Source organism: Rhinolophus ferrumequinum, chromosome 6 (assembly GCF_004115265.2).
Source record: "Rhinolophus ferrumequinum isolate MPI-CBG mRhiFer1 chromosome 6, mRhiFer1_v1.p, whole genome shotgun sequence".
NCBI lineage: Eukaryota > Metazoa > Chordata > Mammalia > Chiroptera > Rhinolophidae > Rhinolophus > Rhinolophus ferrumequinum.
In genome coordinates, this window is record NC_046289.1 from 67,073,188 (window position 1) to 67,096,339 (window position 23,152).

A 23,152-nucleotide genomic window follows, 5' to 3' on the forward strand; every position below is an offset into this window, starting at 1 on the left:
GACTTTTTCAGTGACACATGAATAGTTAGTAAACTATTAGTAAACAAAGGAGGACCTAGATTTTTGGAATGTTAGTTTTAGGCTTTTATTTAAGCATTTGTTAAGTATTTATTTTGCTCTAGGTAATTTTCCAAGTGCTTTACCAACGTTATCTCAGTACATCCTCATAAAAACATTGTGAGTACTATTATTATAAGAAGAAATCTGAGACTTAAAGAAATTAAGTGACTTGCATGGATTGCAGCCAGGACTCAAAGTCAGGTCAGCCTTACTAGAAATCTCTAAACTGGCACTGCTCAATAAAATAAAATGTGAACTACATATGTGATTTCAAATTTTCTAGTAGCAATGTTTTTTAAAGTGCAGAAAAGGAACAGGTGGATTTTTATTTTTAATGATAAATTTTATTTAAACCAATATATTTAAAATATTATTAATTCAACATGTATTCATTACAAAAAATACGACATCACATTCTTTTCTTTGAACTATGTCACTGCTTACAGCACATATAGCCACATTTCAAGTGTTCAATAGCCACATCTTGCTCGTAGCTACCATATTGGACCTTGCATTTATACATGATTATGCTCGCTCCGCTGGCTATCAGAAGTAGTCTAACTATGGGAATTTTAGCATGACATAAGGACAAACTGCCAATCGAGCTATGACATCCAGCCTTCCTCTGAATATCATACTCCGTATTGCACTGCCTGGTCCCAGGAGATTGCACATAACTGGAACCTCTTGCTCGTACCTCCAGGTGAACTACCTGCAATGCTCCTGCTCAGCACAGTGGAAGGCCATGCAGCAAGAGCTCTGACATGGGAATCAGCTCCTGGGGATCACAGCGGGGCGTGGCGGGAGGGGGGGAGTCTCATCCCAAGAAAAGCTGCCATGACAAATGTGGCTTCACCTTGTCCTGTATCCAAAGAAGCCAGCTCTGTCTTAGTTATTCAAGAAATTCAAACTTCTTAGTTATGCAAGTAGTTCAACATACCCTATTTTGGGTTCTGTTCTCAAAGTGCCCCTTTTCACTAGATAAGCAGTAGATGTGTTTTGACTCAGATGGCTTCCCCAGTTTGGGTATAGACCATGAGCAAGAATGTGGTAGCCCATTTGGACGAAGCGGGGAGGAGGGAACCCGGCATAAAGCGTATGTTGAGCATCCATCTCTGCCTCATTTCTCAGGCTATGGGCAGCAATTGACATGGCCAGCTGACAGTGTGTGTCCTGTTCTCCACACTCTTCTTAACGCTGGGAAGCAACTATACATAATGAGAAAAGGAAAATTGGGGGGAAGCCCACTAATATATGAGAATATATAAGGTGAAAAGTGAGGAAAGAGTATTGTATGAGCCACTTCTATAAGTGATGAAAAATAGCCAGTTTATAAACTCCATGGCTTATAGTTCTGCATTATCGTATTGCTGCTAATTTCCAAAATGTAATAATTCATGTGAATCTGGGGACTTTATTTTTTTGTTGAACAAACAAGAATACGTTGGGAACTGTTTTAGAGTGTAACCATTGAAGAATTAAGTGCCATATCTGCTATTAAAATATTGTGTTTTTATAAGCTCCCTTCTTCTACATATACATATAGTACTGAAGCCTTCAGACCCCACTTAAATATGTTAATAAGAAATGGGATGTATTAAAATGAATACATTTACATCGCACCCATTTCTAATATCCATAATATATTTTCTTCTTTGTAGAGTAGCACTCATTTGCAAATTTAACAGATTAATCATAAAGACATTTGTTTTTCCATTTTGTTAAGTTTTGTCACATGCTATTGTCACTGACCACATCATAGAACAAATGAGAAGAATTTAAAACAATGGACACTGTTTCTGCCTTGGAGAAATACGTAATTTAAATTCTTTTTTGGAGACATAAGACAAACAAGATAAATTACTGCATGACTTCAGTAATTGCCAGAGTAAGTAAAAGACAAGCAAACAGAAAGAACTGTGCTAGTTGATGAAAGAAAAGGGAATAGTAAATCTGAGATGACTACCTGGGAGAGTTCTAAACTCCGGCAAACTAAGGTTCAATTTTATAAAAGAACTTTGTGGGAGTGAAACTAAAAGAAAAACCATCTGGTGACAGGAAGAGAAGATTGGATAGAATTTAGGTTATAAAACAAGGAATTAAAGTTTAGGTGCTAAAAACAGAAACAGAGAAATAAGAATCCTGAAGAAAACCTCAAGGTACCTGGTACATAGTAAGTTCTCAATAAATGTTTATATTATTTAAATGAATGTAGAAATGGTGAGGATAATTCAAAGAAGGCAATGAATGATATCAAATGGTTGGAGTGACTTGGGAGTTATTTTAGCCAATTTATAGTGAAACTTGGCTAGAGTCTGGGAAGCCAAGAAGAAGAATGGAGAAATAGAAGTGAAAGTACCTGGCCAAAAATAAAACGTTTTGAAAAAGTAATTGCCTAATTGAGAAAAATTATCACAGGGTACTACTGATTTAATAAAAAATCTAAAATGATGATGTCACTCATTCCTAGTCTTTTGGGGATTAACTGCAGAGTAGTCTAAGATTGGTCTATTCTTTGAATATAAAGAAATCATAACATTTCTTATGTTCAGTTTTAGTTGAGGGACAGAGAAAAGGAGAAAGAGCAAAAGAGAAAACTCTTCTAGCCCCGTCTATGATGTTGCTGTACTAAAAAACTTGTTTAGTATCTTTGAGTTTTTAAAAAGACAGAATTATGTAAGCCCCAAATGGCAGTATTATTACTGTTGTGTTTAATACAGATCTTATGCCATATTACCATCTTTTCCTTTTTCTTCTGTCTTCACAGTATTCTCTCTCTCTCTCTCTCTGGAGTCCATGGCCTAATTCAGTACATATTGCATTTTTTAAAAGAATGAGCAAGAATAAACTCTCTGACTAAACATGCTTACTTGACATTTTGTACCAAATACACATTTCATAAATTCCGTCTTTAAAGGCAAGGAACTAACTAAAAATTCCTTCTGTGTTTAATTATAGAGATTTATAATACCTAAGTATACATTTACCTTTCTAAGCTGTTTGAATACTTGTGCTACTTTTTAATGATTTTCTATCATTTTTGATGTCTATGCCTTGCTTTCTCCAGTTGCGATCTAACCCCAAATCTAGTGTCTTAAAATAAACACAATCATTTATTTAGCTCATACATCTGCAAATTGGGCAGTGTGCTATGGGAAGGCTTGTGTTTCTCCACACAGATCAGATGAGGTGGCCCTGCTCCCAAGATGGCTCAGTCAGTGGGCATTGGCTATCAGCTGGAAGCTCAGCCAGAGCAGAAGAAGTGGGTGTCTTAGTTCTTCTCCACATGGATCTCTCCATGTGAGATTCTCTATGAGTTGCTTTGACTTCCTCGCAGCGTGGGGACTGGTTTCCAAGAGTAAGCATTCCATGAGACCTCAAACAGATATATGTAGATTATAATTCAGCTCTGCCACTTAACTGTGTGATCTTGGGCAAATCACTTAATCCCTTTGAGCCTCAGTTCTCTTGTCTGTTAAGCAGGAATAATAACACCTATCTTACAGGGTTTTGGTAAGAACTAAACAAGATAATGTAAGAACGTCCTTATATCTAGCCTATGGCGGGCCCTAAATCAATTACCTTCCTCTTTTCTCTGCTGCTGACTCACTATGCTTCAGAGCACCTAATTTTCTGGAATCTCAATTATCCCCTTTATGGTAAAGGAACTCAGATGAATTTGAGCTCCCTACTTAAAACCAACAAGTGGATAGCAATGCCAAGAACAATGTAAATATATTAAAATCAAAAAGATATTAAGTGCTCTTCAGATAGAGAATACATAAGTACAGTGAAATCCCATCATTACGTTTTCTGGGAAAAAAAAAACAATTCCTCCAATGGCAGAGAAATATTAAAAGGAAGATATTGCATATGTGTAAATGAGGATTCTCAAGAGAAAAAAGACCACCTGGAGAATCTTTTGACCAGAAAACATGGTTACATGTGGATTTTCACTATGTAAAATAATTTTGTACATATGTGCTATATATACAATTCAGTTTGAGAAGACTGATGGTCAATATGGCAATTTGGAGGGAATTTTAGAAAATGCTGTGTTTGCCTAAAAGCCTATGGAGAACTTAAATAGACTCAAATATGGAATCACCAAGAAAAGACCCATTAAGTGTTTCAAGTGTACCATATTTGCTCTGGGCTTATATGACTGACCTTTTCCTGTATGGTTTCTCCAGTCCCCATCTACGATGAAACTAACAGATAGAGGAATGTTCGTACATGCTTCATGCCCTGAGCCCAAGCAGGGAAGAGTGATAGGTTTGTACTGTTTGCCAAAACAGGCTGGAGTCACTTGCTGGACTGAGTTCCAAACCCTAGCAAATAATAGAAGCTAATTGCAGCTTTAGATGATGACTCACTGAATCCAGACTCTGACCAGAATGCCAAACCAAGCCACATCCCTAGTCTCGAATGCTCTAGAGAAGTCTTGAATGCTCTTGAATGTTTGAATGCTCAGTATCACTTGAGTGCCTACTATAGACCATCTTTTACTTGATAAACATGATACCCTGTTAAATCCATCTCAACATAGGCTAGCTTTCTGTGGCGTTGAACACTACAGATTTATGGTTTGGGGGTGATCTAGAATATTCCATTCTATTAGTTATTTTCCATTTGAGTCATTCTAAATTGGCAGCTGGCCCAAGGGGTCATTATCTGCCTTATCAGAATCAGTTAGTATTCTATTAGCAATAATTAAGTCCAAGCAAACAGAAGAGTAACCCAACCTAATCTGAAAAGGGACCCAGTTTCCTCATGTATAAAATGTATTCCTATTACACTAAATTGCCTATTATAATCAGATAAATAAATAATTTTGAAAGACCTTTATAAATTCTACAAAGGCAAGATGATAGGATGGAGGTCAGATTTATTATATTGAGAACCTCTGAGAAGTGAACACAGAGTCCTAGGAGAAGAATGCTAAAAGCCCTCAGAAAAGTATTTGGTCAGGAAAGGTTAGACGTAGGGAAGCAGGCTGGGGTCAGAAACATAGGACGTTGCCCAGGTCAAGTGAGGTCATCTCAGGTCTGGGTCCCAGGAGATGGGGGCCACTGTGGAAGCGTGAAGGTCCAGGCCCCAGAATTGGAGCAGAGAGCTGTAAAAGGTTGAACTCACCAGCCAGCACGGGTTGCCTGGGGAACTGGATTGCATGTCCATCGCCTGTATATCTTTGTGGGCTAGCCTTCCTATTTTCTTCAAGGAAAAAATTAATTAACATTCAGTGTGAGGGTGAAGTTTGCCAGGCAAAGCCAATCTAAGAAGAACAGTACAATGTGTTAATGCGTCTTTTGAACTGTTATCCCCAGAGATGTCCATCTCTACTGTTTTCAGCATCTCTTGGATGATTCAGCCTCCTCATAGGTGCCTGACAACCCACCCCCGCGTTTCTCTAGGAAGTAATGTTGCCCAAATTCCTCAATACCCACCTCAGGAGATTATCTTAATGTTTCTTGGTGTTTGTAGTTCTTCAGCCCAATCAAAATGTACCCTGATTATTTCTGCCCCCCTTAAACATCTAGTGTCTCTTACTGACTGACTATTCTATCTGAGGATATGACAATAATGGCTACTGGTGTCTGACATGTTATTTCTCCTAAATAGCAATTTTGCTGTAGGGATATTTTAATATTATGAACCAACGCATTGAGGATTTCTTGATATTGCTAGTGGAAGTAAAACTCGGGCCATGTTTCTAGAAATCCTTCAAATCACTCTACCAAGGTGAGCACCGCCACTGCCAGCTAACAAACAAGCAGGTAGAAAGAGGCCAGCGGGTGGGTCAGTTCCAATAGGGAGTGCTTTCTGGTGATGGTAGCGAGAGCAGGGTGGTAGTCATTCCTTTGAAAACGAAGATATATGCAAAATACTTTGAGAGAACGTGATATGTAATTCATCAGTTTTTATGATTTTTCCTGAACAATGCAGTTAATGGTCTGAGATCACGCATACAATTGCCGTAATGTTAATTTAGTCGACAAATATTTATTGAGCGTTTACCGTATGTGAGGCACTGCGCCAGGTCTGGAGTATACAGGGAACAAGAAGATACAAATGTAAGCGCCCAAATACATAATTTGAAATTCTGATGGTAGTTCTAAAGGAAGATGCAGGGTAGTAGGAGAGCATACTACGAGGAAATTGAGATTTGAAATAGGAGTTAGGAAGAGCTTCTCTGAGCCAGTGTCCTGAAAGATTAGTAAGAACTAGGTAAAAAGGGGTAGGCAAGAACTTTCCGGGTGCTGAGATGGGGAAAAAAGCTTGGTTATTTGTCTAGGACCTGACAAGAAGGGCCGTGTGGCTATAACCCGGAAAGCCAGAGGAAAAGTCGAGTGAGAGGACCTGAAGGGGAAGGCAGTGGAAACAAGGGGCAACTCCCTGTATGTCTTGTAAAGAATTTTGGAGTTTATCAGAAGTACTGTAAAAAGCCATAGGCAGTGGGGGGGTCGGCCAGGGCCATTTACTTAGCAAAATGACATGTTATTTAAATTTCAAGAAATCATTCTTGTTCTTGTAGAGATGGGATTACAGCAGAGGCCAGGGAGGTCAGATAGACAGGCCAGAGAGGAAGCTTGGACTAGAATGGTGGCAACAAGAAGAGAAGACAGATTCATGATATATTTTATAAGGAGATTCTGAAAGATTTAATGGTTGATTGGGGTGGGGGTTCTGTGGGGCAGAGAAGGCGCCAGAAATTACTCTCATTTCTGGCATACACACCTAAGTAAATGGAGGTGTCATTAATGGAGATGAGTAGACTCTCACAAATTGATGGGATTTCAACAATCATAAAACACAGTGTGGATACAGGCTTTACCTTGTAATATTCAAAGAAAATGGCAATGCCAGACGCCGTCATCATTTGAGTGTGTCTATGTTTCTGTGCGTGACAGTGACTGTGTTTGTGCTTCATGATGAGGAGGACAGGGGCTTAAAAAAGAAAATTGCAAACAAGCAGGTACCTGAAATAATGAAAAAATGATCACTGACTAGTATAGACGCTGCTGGGGAGTCTTTCTGATGCAAATACATACCTAAGTTAGCTATGCTTTCACCTCAGGAACAAAAAGAAAAGAAAAAGCAAGGTTTAGAAAAGAAACACTGCCACCACAGCTACAGATTCCATTGTTTCTAGGGAAAAATTCATTTACATCAAATATCTGAAGCTGTCAGTGCACACAAAGACTTTGAAAGCATTTGTTTAGAGCTAATACTGTACTTTCTATTTATATTCTAATACCTTGTCCATCCCCTTATGATTCTTTGTGAACTTGCTCAAGTTTTGGCTCTACTATACTTTTATTTTTTTCTTCCCTTGAGACACACTTGTAATCTTTACAGACTTGTTCCAAGAGCAAAAAAACGAATCATTAAAGAAAGAATGAAATGTCATTTGATGGTGTGCCCGCTGCTTTCTTTGTAGAGAATCTGTTCCCATAGCCATGTAAAATGGAAGAGGCTCCCTCCACAAAAGTTAAGGACCAGCTTAGACCTGGTCAAGGTCAGAACACACATGTTCCACCGGCCCCCTTCCAGGAAGACAAATTCTGAAGGTGAATGAATCTCAATATTTCTAATTGTTTTTATTGAAAATAATCTTTTTGTGACCTGTCTCATGAGTGAGAAACAGCCTCTGAAAATGAAATCTAATACAAACAATGGACACAAAGCTCTCATAAAATAAGTATGAATAATAACAAAACTTTAGTAAAGATAGGGCTAATAAAAATTAGATCTGAAATAATTAGGCATTCTCTGAGAGAGTCATTGGCCACTTGAAGTTCTGGTAATAATAGTCTGGAAGAAAATATATGAATTCTTCAGGGAATTGTCAAATCTTATAGGAAAAGAACCTATATCAAAAATAGATCAAGAGTATCAGGATGACTAAAAAGGAAGCAAATATTTTTTTAAAAAAAAAGACACATGTATCTGTTCATTTTTGGAAAATAAAAATACAGGAAGGATGAACCAGAAACTAAAGAAATTAACTTTCTAGAAAGGGTGGGTGAAAAAGTGGCAGGAACAGGGCGACTAGGAATGCATAGAGGTAAGGAGGGAGTGATACCTCCCTGTGTACAATTTTGTATAGCTCTGACTTTTAGAACCACAATATTATTTCACATTCCAAAAAGATAATGAAAATTTGCCAGAATGTGGCACAGACCAAAAATGGAATGCAAACTGTAGCAAATAAACCAAACTGTACAACTTTATTTCCAATAAATAACATAACCACACCAAAGGGGTGGGGGATAAAAGAACTAACCTATGTAACTAAGGAAAACAGTGTTTTGTCTGGATATTCCAAGGCTAAAGACCAAAAGAACTGTACACAAACACTGTACGTGAGTTAGTAAATGTATTTCTTGTAGGGATGTTGGTTAGCAATTCTAAAACTACCTTATGTATGTACTGGAAATTAACAAATAAGTTAATATTTTGTATATAATGAGAGGCAGGTTTCTCAAAGGCAGAGAAAGAAGCTACAAATAAGGAAAACAGAAAACTAGAATGAATCCTGTGGTACTGGATTTAAATTGGACAGAGTATGAACAGATATAGAAAGATACAGAAATAAATATAGATGTGTATGTGTATGCATGCTTGGAGACTATATATATATATATGTATATGTATATGTACACACACATACATATATATTATATGTGTGTGTATATATTATATATAATATACAATATATTTATATATATGAGATATTATATATATATGTCTCCAAGCTCTTGAACTTGTAAGCAAAATTCTTAAGAAAAAGAAACAAGTTAGAACTTTTACCTCGTAGTATATTTGTTTCATGGGGTTTCAGAAGACATACTGGGGATAGGATCAATCATTTATTTAATGAATTATGTTCATTTGATTTATGTTAGTTTCATGTTCTTACAAGAGAATTCCATTAGTCTTGCAATGAGAACAATGGTGCATCCAATGACCCTTTATTACTTGATACATGCTGGGAAAACCTCATAATAGAAGTAGTTTCTATACTTGGTATTTCACATATTCCCAAGACATTAAAGCAGGATATACATAGACTGGGAAAAGGGGGAGAGAGAACACAATCCCATATGTCTTTTCTTAGCTTTCTAATCCCAATATAAGAAATACAAAGTCACAGGAAGTAGCTTATAATAGAGTTTTCCCAGCAGGTAAAAGGGGTGGGAAACGGACTGTGGTAGCCACAAGGGTCTTATGTGATAATGGAGTAAAGTATTCTCTTGAGTTCTCTAAGAAACCTTCTACTTTCTAACATCTTCCTGCTATGATCGCTGATAACTGAATGGCTTTATAAGATTCTCATTTCGTAATTATCATGAAATCAGAAAAAGAACCAACAATGTCTTCAAATCATACCAATGAATAAATGACTAGTAATAGATCCTATTTCAAAATTGACCGTGATAGGAAAGGGAACCATGACATAAAAGTACATTATCTCTTACTTAAAATATTATTCACTAAAATCTTGTCTGATTAGGTGAGAGAAAAACAATGGGAAAAATAATGATTCAATTTTTACTGATTTTTTTACTCAATACCAGGCATTGTTCTAATTGCTTTTAGGCGTTAATTCATTTAACCCCCCCAAAAACCAAGAAATAGGTATTTTTATTATTTCCATTTTGCAGATGAGTAAACTGAGGAAAAGGGAACTAACAAAACTAGGGCAGCAAAATATTTGCTGTCTTGCTGCCTTGAAGGAAGTAAAAATAATTCCTTTACTGTTCAGAATGAGACTATTGTCCATGTGTTGTAGTTTTAGCATTTTGAAATACAATATTTCCAAATGCATGTGCTTGGTGTAGAGGTATGTTAAATTCTCTAGGATGCACACGTAAATCAATGATTATTGAGGGACTCTTGTCACTGGTACTAATCCTGATGTAATCCTTTCAATCATGGGTCTTACTTCCAAAATAACATAACAACTAGATATGGAAGGAAAGATTATTGGAGAAAAGGACAAAAAGGAGCATAGAGGAGGTCAGAGCTATTCATTATTGCCACCACAGAACTTTCTGGGATCCATGATCCTATGTACAAAAAACTCTAATTTCTTGTATGCTAATTTTTCATAGGTTCCTTGTGCATCATATTTATTTTCATATGAAGAATAAAAAACAAAAACCAAGTTAATGTAACAATTAAAAATGTCATAATAACTTCTGTAATGATATATAGAGGAAACACTTGTTATATAAACACTAGGTACAGAAGTAAAGAAGTCTAGAAGAACAGTTCAGAACAGCTAGAAAACTGGAACTTCGTATAGGAGAGCCAGATGAGATTGAAAAGCTTTGCAGGAGATTGATCTTAAGGATTTACATACTTCAAAAGAGTATTATTTGATTGTGTGTGTGTGTGTGTGTGTGTGTGTGTGTGTGCGCGCGCTCAAGCACACACGCATATCTGTGTTGTGGACAAGGAGAAGCCATCAAAAGATTTTAAAGAAAGGACTGCCATATTTCTATTTTAATAAGTTCACTTCAGCTTTGGTGTGAAGAACATATTAAAGAGGCTGAAGCATGGTGTTAGGTAAAGTGTTCATCCTAATAAGAAATGATGGAATAGTTTCAAGGGATTGAGGTGAGCAGAGAGTTATATAATCTGTTGAATATTGGACACCCCAAGCTTTATAGAAGACTAGTAATTATAGAGCAGGAGAAGAAGGTGCCTGTGAAGGAGACTAAAGGGAGGAACAAAGATCAAAATGGCAGGAAGAGAACCAAGAGAAAATAATTCCAGGCTGAGTAAGCAAGTGGTTTCGATTTTAAATTTGATGATATCTTGAGCCCAGTTAGAGCTAAGATCCCAACAAGATGTGGGACTCTGGAAAGGCTACATCCTTGGTGGAAAAGGTGGGTTAGGCAAAGAAAAATACATCTTTTCATACAAGTGCAGGGAAATGGCAAAGTTACTATAGTCTCTTAGCCTTGTTTCTGGTAAAAAATAATCTCTTCTAAGAATCCAAACCTTGGGGCTACCTCCTTTTGGATTTTTGGCTTGAATTGAACTACATAGTCATATCTATTTAAACATTCTAAAAGGAAAAATAAAATGCGTGAGAGTCAATACTTGAGAAAATAATGTCTAAGAATTTTCCAGAACTGATAAAAGACATGAATCCTCAGATTCAGGAAGCACATGAACTAAGTATAAATGGAAGGTATAGAACTAGTCTTTTGAGAACTTTGGCCAGAAAGGCAAAAAGCTAGATGGAAATATGCTACTGTTGAAAGACTTTCTCAAAGATGTGTGATGTGCATGCTTTTATACTTCAGCAAAAGGCCAGTTTGAGGGAGAGGTTGAAGATACAGGAGAGAGTGAGCTAATGATCAAGTACAGATGAGGTGGTCACAGTCCTGAAAGGAGCGTATCCTGAGCTGGTGGGGGTCAGTTCAGGAATTACAGAGGAATCTAGGTTTCTTTTCTCACTGATTGCCATTACTTGACTACAGACTTTGAAGTCTGATAAATCTAGACTCCATTCTCAGCTACTTGTTAGCAATGTGGCTTGTGAAAGTGACTTAACTATTCTCAGCCTCAGTTTTTGTTCCTGATAAATTATATAAAGTCTGTGTAAGAATTTGAGACATCTGGGCTGAGTAGAGAAAACTCTGTACATAATAGGTGCTCAGTTGACAATAAGGATAACATTCTTCTGTTAGAATCTGGTGCAATGCTAAAATAAAATCTTTTATTGTTCATTCTGTGTCTCTAATGGGTCTGTTATCACAAGCCAGATCACAAAGTGGAGCCATGAAGGATTACAGTACATGCTGCTCTTCTAACTCCCTCTTCCTCCAGGAGTTATCCAGAGCTCCCAAGCTTCTAAGATCAATCATTGTCTCTGTTTCTAAACCATTGGTTTAAATAGATATATGTAACTGGAGATATCTATATTAGATAGATGGATAGGGAGATGATAGATGATAGATAGATGGATAGATAGATAGATAGATAGATAGTCATATCCATAGGTATTCATAGCTATTATTTGAACTTAAAAACCTGCAGCAAATTCATTTGTAAAAAACTTAACATAGATGACATCCTGTAAAGAAGAATGGCACTTATTTTGGGTGTATGGTAGGGTGGGTTGTGATAATAGATTTGACAGTTAATTGTTCATACATACTATACGCATTTTAGTTATTTCTAAAAACCAAATTTAGAACTAGAAAAGAGCATGTGCAAGCACAATCAACACCTTCATTAAACCCAAAGAAGCCAAGCAACTTGTTAAAGGTACACAGCCTTGGATTCTCAGCCCAGTGTCTAGAGTGTAAAGAGATCAATCACAGGTGCATCCTCTTGTTTTATATGGAATGAACTTGAACAAAGCTCAGTCAGGTGGTGTGCCCATATTCACAAAGAGTGTGGGCAGGGCTGTAATTAGAAAGCTCACTCTCTATACCCTGTCTGCTAACAACACCTTTGTATGGGTAGGTACCTGCTCCTCCCAGCTTCATAGAAAAGAAAGAAAATCTTTCCTTCAGTGGCTAGCACAATAATTGACACATGGTAATAAAAACTGTGAACTGAATCTAGATTTAAACAGTGAGCACTGGACTCTACATCACAAACAAAGGTCACAGACAAAGCAAGATTCAGAAACCAAGGATTTGTGAACTTCATGCCATGAAGACAACTCACCTGAATAACTAAAACAATAAACGAGTTATTTATGGAAGAGGAGTGAGATTCTAATTCCATAAATCAACTGCTTATAGGGATCTAATATCTCAGTCACTCATCCCTAACTATTTCTCAGCCTTTAGCTAAACTTGCTGGCAACCTTAGTTCTGAAGTTCAGACTTTATTCTCTGCAAAGCAAGAATAAAAGTTGAATGCTCACTGGATGTATTGCAGTCTTAAGCTTGTTATTGTTTATGTTTCTTTAACAACCTTGTGACTTGCCTCTACATTTTTATCATCTACTTTTGATAGTAACAGGGACTTACGTAAAATTCCTTTGTTCTATTGTTTGCTATTTCAAGTTCCATTGTTTTGCTATTATCTTAACAGAGGTACATGATCTCTAAAGACTTGCAATGATAATGTTTTGACACTGTAATTTAACATGGCAATGTGGTCTCAATAATCTTTCAGCGACATTGTTTTACCATTGTCTTGACATTGTATAATGGTCTCTCTAGACTTACATGTTGCCATTGCCTTGACATTGTAATATAGTCTCTATAGATTTGAATTGAAATCTGTTTTGTCATTGTCTTGATATCATAATGTCCTCTCCATGGACTTCTCTTCACATATATCATCCTCTCCAAAGACTTGCATAGCAGCCCCATTACAAGAGCAATGTGCACTGTTCACTTCCCATTCAGGTGAGCTGGGAATGATCTTTCACGGTTTCTACTTAACATTAAGTATTACAACTCATCAATAACTATTTTCAAACTCTTTTATCTCAACCCTTCCCAATTCTCATTCCTGATGCGGGGTTTTTACCAAGAAGCAAAGTGGACAAATTCCCATTAGGTAAAATCTGCCTGCACATTTTTCATTTTTAATATCAAACTCACTCACGTTAAAAGCATTAAAGTGGAGCAGATCATGAGGGAGTTTGTATCTCTCTAACCAATAATAGGAAACTATTTCACAGAGTAGATCCAACCTATACAATAGCACAGCAGAGTGCATTAGAAAGAGAAAATTCTGATACCTTTTCTACTCACAAAATGCCTTGGTAAACTCTGTTTCTCTTTTTAATGTCATCACTTTTAATGCTTACTTCTTCTTCAGGCACTGCATATATCTTTTCCCATTATCATGTACCCTAAAATCAATAAGGGTGTTTAATATCCATATTTTCATCTACTCTTCTACATGCATGCCTCAACGGAATCATTTTTTTCTTAGCCATAAAATGCAAACTTAAACAAAAGCAAGTCCATTTAATAAGATCATGAATTTCCTCCAGAAAAATGGAATTCTTTCATTTGAGTCCCTTGGGGGAAAGTAAGGTCTCTGAATACTTGGACTGTGCTAGAATGATGCAGCCCCTGCTGGCTGAATGATCACTCACCCACCCCCACTCTCACTGGAACACTAAGAGCAAGTTTATAACATTTAGCGAGTTCCTACATTGTGCCAAGCATGTGTAAACTACTTTATGTGTGTAAGCTTACCACTACAAGCCCCTAAACTTCATAAAGTCCCGTTCTTATCTTCACTCTTTAAGGGCGTAGAGTCACTTGCTAAGGTAACACAGCTGTTAATTTCTCCCAGCTAGTGGGATTTGGACACCTGACCAGAGGTTCTCATCTAAAGGGAAAAAAGCATTTTTAAGTACCCCCGAACAGCATTTAAAGGGGAAAAATGGTATCTAAATTTCACTAACTTCTAACTGAAATGTATTGTTCTTTTAGTTATGAATGCAGAAAATAAAGCACATTGGTATTAGCAGTACGTGTGAGTTTGGCACCAAAAGAAAGCACAGATATTTTCCTATCCTATGACAGTTACTGCAGATCTCTCAAAGTAGCATTTATGCTCGTCACTGCTGCAAAATTGCAATCGATATTACACCTGCCATTAGAACTAGTTATTCAATGTCTTAAGTATGTATATTACTATATCATTATTTGGTTTCTAACGTTTTGATAACCTGTGATTTCTTTCTGTGGCTTTTTTGCCACATCCACACACCACCTATATTTTTATTTCTATAAGGTTTTCTTTTCAATAACGAATAAATATTTTACTCAGTGACTTCTTTATTGACGACAATTTATTTCTCCTGTTATAACAACTAATTATATTTTTTGAAAACATTAAAAATAAATATACAATGATTAGAATTTTAATAAGAGGAATTTATAGCTCCTATTCCACATTTTGAGAAACGCTAAACTAAGGCATAAAATGCCATGTCTGACACTATCCTGGCAAAGACAGTCTGTTTGGCTAAAAGCTCAGTAATCCCTGAGTAATCAGGAATTTTCTCTGAGGGACATTCTGTAAGTACAAACCTGCTGCTCCCAGAGCTCATGGCAGCTCGCACAGTAGGGGTAAGCTGCATGAGGCAATCTCCCTAAGAGGTGAAAAGAACCTGGCTTTAGAGTCACATTGTGATATAATTTCTTCTCATCCGTCTTCTAGCTGTATAGTCTTGGCTAACTCACCCAACTATAGCTGATTTACCGGATCTACAGTATTCTGGTGAAAAGTAAAACCCTGAAGACTTCACAAAGAAAACTGTTGGAACTAATGAAGGAATTCAGTAAAGTTGCAGGATGCAAAATCAACAGATAAAAAACAGTTGTGCTTCTATACACTAACAACAAAGTATCTGAAAAAGAAATTTTAAAAACCACACTTACAATTGTATCAAAACAATAAAATGTTTAAATTTAACTGAGGAGATGAAAGATCTGTACACTGAAACCTATAAGACATTGATGAAAAAAATTGAAGAAAACATAAATAAATGGAAATATATCTCATTGTCAAGGATTGGAAGAATTAATATTCATAAATTGTTAATATTGCCCAAAGCTGTCTAAGATTCAATGAAATACCTATGAAAATTCCAATGACATTTTTCACAGAAATAGAAAAAATAGTCCTAAAATTCACATGGAACCACAGAAGACTCAGAATAGTTCAAAGCACTCCTGAAAACAAAGAATAAAGCTGGACTCATTACACTTCCTAGTTGCAAACTATACTACAAATTTATAGTAATCAAAACAGTATGGTACTGGCATAAAAATAGACACATAGACCAAAGGAACAGCATCAATAGCCCAGAAATAAACCTACACATATATGGTCAACCAATATTTGATAAGGGAGTCAATAATGCACAATGGGGAAAGGATAGTCTCCTCAGTAAATGGTGCTGGGAAAACTGGATATCCATGGAAAAGAATGCAATTGGTCCCCTATCTTACACCACACACAAAAATTAACTTGAAATGGATTAAAGACTTAAACGCAATATCTGAAACCATAAAACTCCAGGAAAAGCTCCTTGACATTGGTCTTGGCAATGTTTTTTTTTTTTTCGTTTTTTGGATATGACACCAAAAGCACAGGCAACAAAAGCAAAAATAAACAAGTGGGAATACACCAAACAAAAAACATCTGCACAGCAGTGAAACTATCAACTAAATGACAAGGCAACCTGTGGGATGGGATGAAGTATTTGTAAGTGATATATCTGATAATGGGTTAATATCCACAATATATAAAGAACTCACACAACTCGATAGCAGAACAAACAAAAAAATAACAAACCCACACATAAATAATCCCATTTAAAAATGGGCAGAGGACCTGAATAGACATTTTTCCAAAGATGACACACACATGGACAAATAGTATTCAAAAAAGTGCTCAACATCACTAATAACCAGGGAAATGCAAGCCAAAACCACAATGAGATATCACCTCACACCTGTTAGAATGTCTATTATCAACAAGGTAAGAGATAACAAGTATTGGCGAGGATGTGGAGAATAGGGAAACCTCGTGCACTGTTGGTGGGAATGCAAAGTGGTGCAGCCTCTATGGAAAATAGTGTGGAGATTCCTCAAAAAATTAAAAATAGAACTACCAGGCAGCCGGATGGCTCAGTTGGTTAGAGCCTGAGCTCTTAACAACAGGGTTGCCAATTCGATTCCCACATGGGCTAGTGAATGGCACCCTCCACAACTGGACTGGAAACAACAGATTGGGATTGGAGCTGAGCCACAGGTGGGCGGCCGGTTGGCTCAGTGGTTAGAGTGCAGTGCTTATAATACCAAGGTCACCGGTTCAAGTCCCGCTTGGGCCAGTGAGCTGTGCCCTCCACAACTAGATTGAAAACAGCGACTTGACTTGGAGCTGATGGGTCCTGGAAAAACACACTATTCCCCAATAAAAAAAAAACTTTTTTTAAAATAGAAATACCATATGACCCAGCAATTCTACTTCTCTGTACATATGCAAAAGAAATCAGGATCTTGAAGAAAGGTCACCTTCCCATTCATGTTCACTGCATGTTATTCACAATAGCCAAGATATGAAAACAACCTAAGTGTCAATGAGATAAAGAAAATGAGAGAGAGAGAGAGATTACTAATCCATAAAAAAGAAGAAAACCCTACCATTTGCAATAACATGGTTAAACCTGAAGTGAAATAAGCCAAAGAAAAACAAATACTGCATAGTATCACTTATATGTGGAATCTAAAAGAGTCAAACTCATAGAAACAGAGAGTAGCATGGTGGTTGCTAGGGCCTTATAGGGGGTGGGGAATAAGGGAAATAGGGAGATGTTGGTCAAACGGTACAACATTTCAGTTTTATAAGATGAGTAATTTTTGAGGATCTAATATACAGCATACTAGTTATAGTTAATAATACTGAATTGTGTACTTGAAATTCTCTGATAGAGTAGATCTTAATGTTCTCACCATGCAAAAAAAATATTAACTATGTAAGGTGATGGATGTGTTAATTAACTTGATTGTGGTAACCATTTCATAATATATCAAATCATCATGGTGTACACCTTAAATATATACAATTCTATTTGTCAATTATACCTCAAACAAGTTGTGGTGGGGGAAGTAAATGGGATGCCATTCAAGGTATTCCATACTGATGAAGTGCTCACAGACGCTTCTTCTCTTCCCTACTCGCACCTCCCATCACTCCTTCTCTTGGTTAGGAGAATAAGGAGAAGACTGCAAGCTGAACAGTCTTGAACAGAAAGACAAATGATTTTAGTGATGTGGTATCACAGTTCTCTGTCTGAGAGGTGGAGACTCAGCTTTGAGTAGAGTCTAGGGTGAGAAAATGCATCTGATTCAGAAAATCTGAATTCCTGTATTCACACATTTCCAAGTGGCCTTGGGCCTATGAGCCTCCCTGAGTATTGTTTTCTTCTCTCTCTATGAGAGTGATATATGATGGATGTCACTGGTTTGTTGTAATAATTACATGAAAGTTACACTTAAGAGTATTTTGTCTATGATATGAAGGAAAATCTTACAGTTTTATGGCTTACAGGTTTCTGAACTTATTTGTAACTTTTCCGGATGACTCAAGATCACCATTATTTTATTAGCGCATCAATTATTTTATTAGATAGTAAGGTAAATTGTTTCTATGACTTCTGTTCCTTTCCTACCATATTAGACTACAATAGTGTCCCACCTGCTCTATGTTTATTACTTTCTTTATGTGTTCCTAAAATGCATTGATCATCTACAATATGTCAGACCACAGTGGTGATATCAATAGCTAATTGGAAGACCTAACACGTAAACAGAACTCAGTATGTGTCAGACACCATTCAAAACATTTTATGTATGTTAACACATTTAATCCTTGCATCAATTCTATGATCTCTAATTTGCACATGAGGAAACTAAAACACAGAGAGCTTAAGTAATTTGTTCAAGGGCACATAGCGAGTAACTGGCAGAGCTGGAAATCATCTGATGCCGTCGAACTCCAGAGTCTCTGTTCTCATCACTATATAACACCCCCTCTACGACAGAAAAGGTGGGCATCATATCTCCCTTTCCCAGGGAACATCTGTGAAACAAGTACATCCCAACAATATTAAGAAAAGAAAGCTTTAGAATTTCTTGACCATTTCACAATAGTGTCTCAATTGATTTTCTCAATGGCCCTGGAGACAGATAGGGAAGATATTAGCCTCTTTATGATAACAGATATAGATAAGAAAACTGTGACATAATTTTAAAGTGCTCAAAAAGATATCAAAAATTGAAAAGCAAAGACCTCAACTTGAAATTTTAATAGTATAAAACATCATTTCATGGATGTTCTCCTATAACACTAAACAGGGTTATACTGAAGATCAAACAACATGATATTAAAGAAATACTTTATAAATTCCAAATAACTGTATGTTGCCTTGTAAGAAGTAGTAGTAGTAGCAGTAGTGCCGTGTTTCCCCGAAAATAAGACCTAGCCAGACATTCAGCTCTAATGCATCTTTTGGAACAAAAATTAATATAAGACCCGGTCTTATTTTACTATAATATAAGACCAGGTATAACATAACATAACATAACGTAGCACTGGATCTTATGTTAATTTTTGCTCCAGAAGGTGCACTAGAGCTGATTGTCTGGCTAGGTCTTACTTTCGGGGAAACACGGTATCAGTAGTAATAGTACTAGTAGTAGTAGTAGCAGCAGCAGTAGTAGTAGTAAGAGGAAAAGGAGAAGGAGGAGGAATATCATATTTTCAATGCCCACAGGAATCTGACTCTGATCTAGGGCCATCATCTTCGCAATCACTTCCAACCCCAAAGATCCTAGTCTAGCCTTAAATTCACAGACAACTGTAAAAAATAGAATTCTCTTCTAACATAACATGGTGGAATATTTAAAACCATCAAATGTCAGTTGTCTCTTCCCCAAGGATAGGAGTCTGAATTCCAAACCCAACCCTGAAGCCAACATAATCTGAGAAGTGATTTAGTTGCAAACCCCTGGGCTTAGTATCGTCATCTGCAAAATAGCTAGCGGAAGTAACAAAAAGAGTCCTGTTCAACTTCCCTGTTTTCTTTGGGATTTGTCCTCTTGCACCCTTCACCTTCTTACCCCCCATGCCCATATCATATTTGTAACACCATCCTCTCTAAACTCTCTCTAACATAGGAATTCATTCAATACTCACTTTATGAATGTCAGCATGCATTTAGTGATAAATGGGATCCAAGTTTTCTTGGGATAAATGACATTATTACTCCAGTGATGTTTTTAAAAGCCAGGGTACTGGGTTAATGTGCTTCATTTAATATGCTATGTCTGTATATTGCAATGTTATCAATTGGAGAGATCTTGATTTCACAGATTTTAAGATATCCATATATATGATCAAGACCAAGAACATTGTCAGGACTGCACAAACCTTCTTTTGTAGCAAAAGTTCTCTTTGATTCAAACTTGTGTAGGAAAAAATTCATCGGCTTCATCCATTTTGTGAAGTAGAAAGAGCTTGGGCTTTGCAGTCTGACAAATAAAAATTCTGAGTGTTACTGTGCTTGTCTGTAAAGTGAAAAACCGACTACCTCACAGGGTTGTTTAAAAGAGAACTGAAATAATGAGAGTGAATCCCTTTGCTTAGTGCCCAGCCCAGGGCAGATGCTCAGTCAATGTTCATTTCTCCTTATATTCCTCTCTCCTGATTTTACCCGCATTTGAAATCTATAAGGTTCAGAATTCAGCATATGATGCTTAGAGGACTTTGTCAGCTAAAAACCTTGCTCTAGATTTTGTGGGTAACTTTAATGATAAACAATAATAATCAACTACGTAAGTGTTCAAACACAGCTGATTTTTCTTGTTAAAAAAAAAAAGCAACAAATTTTATCAAATTGCAAAAGCTTATTCCCAGGCACCTTACCCTCTGTTAGGGCACAAGGAGCAAAATTATTGCTCCTAATATTTATTATGACTTTCACAACATAAATCACCAATAGACTTTTTTGCAAGGCTGTTAGTTGTAATGACACCAGTTTTATGCAAAGACTACATTCCAGTTTTTTCTCGACGTTTACATAATTCTTATTTTTCAAGTTGAAAAGAGGTGTTCAGATTAGCCTACCATGCCAGACTTGTCATTAATTTGGAAATTTTGTATAGCAATCGACAACGTTTGGTGAAAAAATACTAACTAAAACCAATTGTTCATTCAGTATATAACATTAATGAATTAAGAATGATCCAAAAGTTCATCCACATAAGTAATAATTGTTCACGTAGTCCATGCAAAAATAAAAAGGTGTTGAGTGATAGGAATCGTTTCCAAAAACAATTGTGCAATAGGAAAAGAGCTAAGTTTAACATTTGGTTTTCATTCTGCGCTGTTCAGTTTTACATGCATGGAATCCCCAGTAATACCGACATAGGGAAGCAGAGTATCAGTCAAAATCCACCAGACAGATGTGAAAATTGAATTTTTCCAGTAAGTTATAATGTAAAAGGGAATACTGGTATATCGCAGGCTTAGGTAGTGGAGGAGGAACATTGCGTGAAGATGAGAGCTGCAACTATAGCAACGTGGGAAATTGTGATTATAAAAATCAGAGAGAGGCCTGTACTTGTAAGGATGAGTAAGGGCAAAGGAATTTTCCCCTAATGATTCAGATGTTTGAGACTAAAATACATGTAAAAGATAAGCAGGTCTTTGCCCCACACTGCGGGGAGGTAACAATGCACAGGCAAAGAAGGCATGCTGTGATTGTCGCAGGCAGCCTTACCCCAGCCGGGACTGCTCTCCCGGCAAACGCAAGCATTGTTGCTTTGATAAGAAATACACTGATCTTATGAGCGTCACTTACGTATTCTGTGGGAGGAAAAACATGATTAAAACCACTGCTTGCCTACCTTCAAATGTTTTACAATTTTATACATCTTATAAGAAGTGCTTCTTTCTGTCGGTGGACGCCGCCGGGTAAGCATCGTAAAAGTCACCCCTCCCGCGGTCGTCACGTCTAAGTCAGTCTCCCTAAGAGCCTGCACAGCTGTGGAAGCGCTTCATCGGAGGATTGCGCTTTGAAACAACTGATGAGAGTCTGAGGAGCCATTTTGAGCGATGGGGAGCGCTCACAGACTGTGTGGTGAGGAGAGACCCAAACACCAAGGGTTCCAGAGGCTTCGGGTTTGTCACCTATGCCACCGTGGAGGAGGTGGACGTAGCCATGAATGCAAGGCCACACAAGGTGGAGGGAAAAGTGGTGGAACCAAAGAGGGCTGCTCAAGACAGGATTCTCAAAGACCTGGTGCCCACTTAACTGAAAAAGGTTTTTGTCAGTGTTATTAAAGAAGACACTGAAGAACATCCCCTAAGAGATGATTTTGAACAGTATGGGAAAATTGAAGCGATTGAAATCATGACTGACCGAGGCAGTGGCAAGAAGAGAGGCTTTGCTTTTGTAACTTTTGATGACCATGACTCTGTAGACAAGATTGTCATTCAGAAATACCACGCTGTGAATGGCCACAACTGTGAAGTAAGGAATGCCCTATCTAAGCAAGAGATGGCTAGTGCTTCATCCAGTCAAAGAGGTCGAAGTGGTTCTGGAAACTTCGGTGGTGGTCGAGGAGGTGGCTTTGGTGGGAATGACAACTTTGGTCGTGGAGGAAACTTCAGTGGTCGAGGTGGCTTTGGTGGCAGTCGTGGTGGAGGAGGATATGGTGGCAGTGGGGATGGCTATAATGGATTTGGTAATGATGGAAGCAGTTTTGGAGGTGGTTGAAGCTACAACAATTTTGGCAATTAAAACAATCACTCTTCAAATTTTGGACCTATGAAAGGAGGGAACTTTGGAGCCAGAAGCTCTGGCCCCTATGGTGGTGGAGGTCCATATTTTGCCAAACCATGAAACCAAGGTGGCTATGGTGGTTCCAGCAGCAGCAGTAGCTATGGCAGTGGCAAAAGGTTTTAATTACTGCCAGGAAACAAAGCTTAGCAAGAGAAGAGAGCCAGAGAAGTGACAGAGAAACTACAGGTAGCAAGAGATTGGTGAACTCAGCCAAGTACAGTGGTGGCAGGGCCTAGCTGCTACAAAGAAGACATGTTTTAGACAATACTCATGTGTATGAGCAAAAAACTTGAGTACTGTATTTGTGACTAGTTGTATAACAGGTTATTTTAGTTTCTGTTCTGTGGAAAGTGTAAAGCATTCCAACAAAGGGTTTTAATGTAGGTTTGTTTTTGTGTTTTTTTGCACCCATGCTGTTGATTGCTAAATGTAATAGTCTGATCATGACACTGAACAAATGTGTCTTTTTTAAAAAAATTCTGTTTAGGATAGAGAGTGGTCACGGTGACTTAAAAAACAAATAATGACAACTAATATTTGTATAGTCATAGAATATTATTCTTTTCCCATTGCTCTCACATCTGTTATCTCATGGAACCATCTCAAGACTCCATGATGTAGAGAATATTGTTACTCCAATTCGATGGCATACCCAGTGTAGGCAAATGCGGGGATGTGTCTGTAATCAGAGTGGGGACTTAAACACTGCTTGCAGGTGTCTTTTTTTTTTTT

At 37.4% G+C, this 23,152-nt stretch overlaps 1 pseudogene; it reads left to right on the forward strand.

Moving 5' to 3' along the window:
- Positions 1 to 1,052: 1,052 nt before the first annotated feature.
- LOC117023146 (heterogeneous nuclear ribonucleoprotein A1-like) lies at positions 1,053 to 22,543 on the forward strand (annotated as a pseudogene).
- The last annotated feature ends 609 nt before the right edge of the window (positions 22,544 to 23,152 follow it).